This window comes from Schistocerca piceifrons, chromosome 4 (genome assembly GCF_021461385.2).
Source record: "Schistocerca piceifrons isolate TAMUIC-IGC-003096 chromosome 4, iqSchPice1.1, whole genome shotgun sequence".
In the NCBI taxonomy this organism is placed as follows: Eukaryota; Metazoa; Arthropoda; class Insecta; order Orthoptera; family Acrididae; genus Schistocerca; species Schistocerca piceifrons.
Window position 1 is genome coordinate 118,356,725 of NC_060141.1, and position 6,418 is coordinate 118,363,142.

Below are 6,418 nucleotides of genomic sequence, written 5' to 3' on the forward strand. Positions count from 1 at the left end.
ATTTTAGAAATGTGAGTACTGATGAGCCATTTCTTAAACAAAGTTGTCAACATTCTTGAAGTTTAGGTAGTTCAGATACTTTATCATATATGACACTTACGTTGGCATTAAATATTAAATTATCCTTCTGACATCACCAGATTACAGCTTCTCTACTGCTTTTCATTGGCTGTTGAGTGTGTGGGGCAAAAGGTCCTCTTGCCTCTCCCCTTCTATGCCCTTGGCACGTGGCTGAATTTGATTCCCAGAATGGCCATGGAGATAATTAGGTGCTGATGTTGACTTCAGATGATGTTTATTCCCTAATGTTCAAAGGTGTGTGAATTCTTAAGGGCTGAGGTCATTGGTCCCTAGAATTACACACTACTTAAACTAACGTAAACTAACTTATGTTAAGAACAACACACACACCCATGCCCGAGGGAGGACTCCAACCTCCGGCGTGAGGGGCCGCGCAGTCTGTGACATGGCGCCTCAAACCGCACGGCCACTCCGCGCGGCGTTTATTCCCACCAAAGATGGCGTCGAACCACTATTTACTGCACTGAAGAGCACATTGCAGAGCCGTCATCTAGCATCACAGTAAGTTGATCACCTTATTGTGGATAAATACTTGTTTCTCAAACAAACGTTGATGGGGATGTTAATTTTTCCTCCTATTATTTTTCTCCTATAACCTTCCTTCCTTGTCGCTTGCCGTTTATCTGCCCTTTCTCTCTTTCTCTCTCTCTCTCTCTCTCTCTCTCTGTTTCCCTTTATTTCTCTCTTCTTCTCTTTCAGAGTCGTTCATTGTTGCTCAGCACATATTTTTGTATATTGCATCTTGTTCACTGATTTAGGCTTCTTTGTGCACGCTGCTGTCACATCCAACGGAGATGTCCTCCCTTTCACTGTTAGCGCTGTAACTGTTTAAGAATACAAAATATAGCGTTGCCTTAAACCGCCAATATACTTTAGTTATTACCTCAACTAATATTTCTCTTAATACCAATAGCCTTAGCTTCGGTTTAATAATCTACTGTTTCTGATGCTTATTGTTAATTTCAGTACAGGAGAATTTGTCAGTAATCCGAATTAACTTGAAAAGGCTTCAAAAACAGAATCTCATCAGGGACAGATGCAGAACTTAATAAATGATAATAAGATAATTTTCAAAAGTTTGAATCGATGTATTTGTGATATCAGTTGAAGAACATACAATTTAGACCTTCTGCAGAGAACATGTCATAACGTTAAACATATATAGGCGATCGATTCGGCTGCCCAGAAATGGTATGAGTTAAGGTGAATTTGTTGCATAGCTGAGTGGTAGTGGGCCCACGGCTCAGGGTGCGCCGTGCCCAGCCCGGCTTGGTGACCGGTTTGGACCAGCCAGGTGCAGAAACAAGCAGTGAAGTTGGAAATGTGGAAAGTCCCGGTACAGCGAATTCTGATGCGTCGATCACTTAAGGGAACAGACGGTGCTCCAAGAACTGGCTGGGTGAAAAATGATGCACATCCACTGACACAACATTTTCAATATCTTTACAACTACAGAAGTTAATATTTCGCAGCGAATAAACATTTACACCATGAACCTCTGAATTAATAACTTTTGTTTGCTTCATCCAATTTCAACAAATAATACCTCAGATGATAGCACTGCACTATACCTGTCATCCCTGAAAGCTATGTCTTTATATCTACCATTTTTATTGATTTATGATGTCTTTTATATCTGTTTCATTCTGCAAATATTTGTCAGAACATCATATCTTCCACAGTTAAATAGAATATGATTATCTCACATTTGGTCATTCTTATGTGTTTATATAGTTAACAGTTTACTATTTGACCAATAATTTTATTTAAATATTAGTCACAACTGATAAAATAACAAAATGTTGATTTATGAAGTGGTTAATTTGCATGTGTTAGCTGACACCACCCTTGTAAAAGAGAGCCAAAGACTATTATGACAAGCAGGCCTAAATAATTGTTTTTAAAAAATTTAACAATATGTTGTGAATTATCACGAGCATACTTCAGCAAGAATAATCGGTTATTTTATTTATGGACAAACTTTTATTTATATTTATTGTGAATGATGTTAGTGTGACCGAATACTTACAACATTAATGTTTAGTTCTTAACACATTGATCAATTTGTGATCAGACGTTTGGAGCAGTTTTATGCATAGAATTCGATTCTTTAAAGAATAGGGTGTTTTCTGGTTTAACCTAGGACACTGGCACATAAGCCACGATAAAAAATTCTACGCCATCACCATCCCTCCCCTAACCGGCCAAATAATGGTGGTGAATTACTTGTAACAGAAGAATTCAGACCAATTAACTTTTCATCAAACACCACTGTATACAAACGAAATGAAAATGCCATTTCAGTTAATGCAAGAAAAAGAGTAACATATGTTACAGGGCTGTCGATTCAAAAAGTTATTAATAATGAAAGAAAATGAATTTTGTAGTAGTTCGGTGTTCCATATCATCACAAACAAAACGCACATATTAATTTCCGTATTACTCTACAAATAGTGGATACATCAGCGAGTAACAAAATATACTCTGCATACAGATTTATATAAGGGGGGGCGTGCAATTCTAGAACAGATAAAGAATAAGTAAGGAAATAAGAAAATTCATTTTGGTACAGAGCTAGGTTTGTAAGTAGGCTGTTTAGGTGCTATGGAAGTAGGCTGTTTATGTTTTCTTATTGGCAACGTTACGTAGCGCTCTGTATGAAAAGCACTGGCTGTGCTGTGTGCAGTCTGTGGTTAGTTTGCATTGTTGTCTGCCATTGTAGTGTTGGGCAGCTGGATGTGAACAGCGCGTAGCGTTGCGCAGTTGGAGGTGAGCCGCCAGCAGTGGTGGATGTGGGGAGAGAAATGGCGGAGTTTTGAAATTTGTAAGACTGGATGTCATGAACTGCTATGTATATTATGACTTTTGAACAATATTAAGGTAAATACATTGTTTGTTCTCTATTAAAATCTTTCATTTGCTAACTATGCCTATCAGTAGTTAGTGCCTACCGTAGTTTGAATCTTTTATTTAGCTGGCAGTAGTGGCGCTCGCTGTATTGCAGTAGTTCGAGTAACGAAGATTTTTGTGAGGTAAGTGATTTGTGAAAGGTATAGGTTAATGTTAGTAAGGGCCATTCTTTTGTGGGGATTATTGAAAGTCAGATTGCGTTGCGCTAAAAAATATTGTGTGTCAGTTTAAGCCCAGTCACGTATATAATTATTCAAAGGGGACGTTTCAAGTTCTGAACGAACACTTATCAACATCCGCGTCTTAACGGAATTTTTGTTGTCATTACGTGCTTCGCAGTGTTTCACTGTCGGTACCAATGACATTGGTTCTAATTTTATACCACCACCGTATAATAAAGGGAGCCTACTACTTGCTGTACACTAGGAAAAGTGAGCTCAGATAATCTTTGTGCGAGCCCAACAGTACTTCTCCGTAGCAAGGGTCATCGACCTCTGCCAGCTGAAATAACGCATTCTAAGAAAACAAACTTCTTCACCGAACCATATCTTTCCAAATATCAGCAATCTGTTGTGAAAAAATTCTGACTATTGGTCCCCTTATCGATATTGCTTTCCTCTGCTGGTTATTCAAGATCTGGTATCTTTCTTCTCTGCGTCCTCTTATGAAGAAAATATGCTACTGTGTTTCTGCAGGCAAATGCCAGAATGAATTCTTTACAGCTGTATGCTCTCTGACGCAAAATTGTCTACATTTGCTTTGCGGCATGATGCCTGAGGTTTTCTTATAGCACATGAATGCGGGTTTTACGTTTGATACCGTTACCAATAACTGACACTGAAGTTCCTTCCGGTGAAGATAAGCTGCACCATAGATCTACATCTCCTTTTTCGTGGTCTTCAAGTGGTACACATGTATTCTAGACAGAACAGTTGTGGATCATGTAACTGAGGGGGGATGTATGTAACATTCAGGTTTTCACCTTGTCGGAAGTGAGAAACTGGGTAAAAACGACATCGTCATTAACCTGTCGAGTGGATTCGATCTGAGCCCAACGGTACTCTCTGTCCCCTCCCCCTGCCCCCCCCCCCCCAATCCTACCCCACCTCTGAATAGCACAACATGCGTGCTTATATAAAGAAAATGATTTATGAGAGAGTGAAATCACTTATATTACATATAAACCATCTCTACGATATAGAATATGTCAGGCACATAAATACAAAAAGAGTGCTGGAGATAAGTACATAACAGCCTATTACGAGAAATTTACATTTCCTGTGAACTCATTCATAACAGAGGCTATATAACAATGTAACCCAGTGCAGTATCTTACAGACCAAATATATAAAAACATATTTACACTGTTTTCTGCTGCAAACAAAAGAACAATGGCAACGAAATATGTGCTCGCGTTAGCTGTCGCCAGCTCAACGGTCGGTAAAGATGAAGTGCGAAGATCGATAATAGGCGTTGGATCAAGCGCGCCTATCCTGAGAGAGGCCAGAGACACACCAACAAGCAACACGCTGCCAACGCCCTGTCGACAGCAAGTATTTAGGCCGCCGCCGCTGACCGGAAGGTTCAGTCCCTAGCTCACACTCGAGTGCATAGCGATCAGGTTGAGACTAGCAGCGAGATTAAAGTTTGCAATGTAAGTATTATAGACATTTTCTGCAAGAGTACTATCACAGATGAGCTTGTACCACAACACATGGACTCTATTAATGTTAAGTAGCAGCTGTCTGTTGATGTAAGTAAAGAACCATGTTAATCCTCGTGTGCATTTGTGTTGTAGAAAGAGGATACTGGCCACCCATAATAACATCCTCTCCTTTGCTTCCTACAGTACAAGACTCTACGAAATACACTCCTGGAAATTGAAATAAGAACACCGTGAATTCTGTGTCCCAGGAAGGGGAAACTTTATTGACACATTCCTGGGGTCAGATACATCACATGATCACACTGACAGAACCACAGGCACATAGTCACAGGCAACAGAGCATGCACAATGTCGGCACTAGTACAGTGTATATCCACCTTTCGCAGCAATGCAGGCTGCTATTCTCTCATGGAGACAATCGTAGAGATGCTGGATGTAGTCCTGTGGAACGGCTTGCCATGCCATTTCCACCTGGCGCCTCAGTTGGACCAGTGTTCGTGCTGGACGTGCAGACCGCGTGAGACGACGCTTCATCCAGTCCCAAACATGCTCAATGGGGGACAGATCCGGAGATCTTGCTGGCCAGGGTAGTTGACTTACACCTTCTAGAGCACGTTGGGTGGCACGGGATACATGCGGACGTGCATTGTCCTGTTGGAACAGCAAGCTCCCTTGCCGGTCTAGGAATGGTAGAACGATGGGTTCGATGACGGTTTGGATGTACCGTGCACTATTCAGTGTCCCCTCGACGATCACCAGTGGTGTACGGCCAGTGTAGGAGATCGCTCCCCACACCATGATGCCGGGTGTTGGCCCTGTGTGCCTCGGTCGTATGCAGTCCTGATTGTGGCGCTCACCTGCACGGCGCCAAACACGCATACGACCATCATTGGCACCAAGGCAGAAGCGACTCTCATCGCTGAAGACGACACGTCTCCATTCGTCCCTCCATTCACGCCTGTCGCGACACCACTGGAGGCGGGTTGCACGATGTTGGGGCGTGAGCGGAAGACGGCCTAACGGTGTGCGGGACCGTAGCCCAGCTTCATGGAGACGGTTGCGAATGGTCCTCGCCGATACCCCAGGAGCAACAGTGTCCCTAATTTGCTGGGAAGTGGCGGTGCGGTCCCCTACGGCACTGCGTAGGATCCTACGGTCTTGGCGTGCATCCGTGCGTCGCTGCGGTCCGGTCCCAGGTCGACGGGCACGTGCACCTTCCGCCGACCACTGGCGACAACATCGATGTACTGTGGAGACCTCACGCCCCACGTGTTGAGCAATTCGGCGGTACGTCCACCCGGACTCCCGCATGCCCACTATAGGCCCTCGCTCAAAGTCCGTCAACTGCATATACGGTTCACGTCCACGCTGTCGCGGCATGCTACCAGTGTTAAAGACTGCGGTGGAGCTCCGTATGCCACGGCAAACTGGCTGACACTGACGGCGGCGGTGCACAAATGCTGCGCAGCTAGCGCCATTCGACGGCCAACACCGCGGTTCCTGGCGTGTCCGCTGTGCCGTGCGTGTGATCATTGCTTGTACAGCCCTCTCGCAGTGTCCGGAGCAAGTATGGTGGGTCTGACACACCGGTGTCAATGTGTTCTTTTTTCCATTTCCAGGAGTGTATATGAATAAGACATGTCCGAAAAAACAGATAACATTGGTGACCGTCCAGGTCTCTATAATGAAACTGAAATTAAATCAATACCATTAGTTGCTGACAGGCGTTGATATACATCAACGGGGACAGTTGAAAATGTG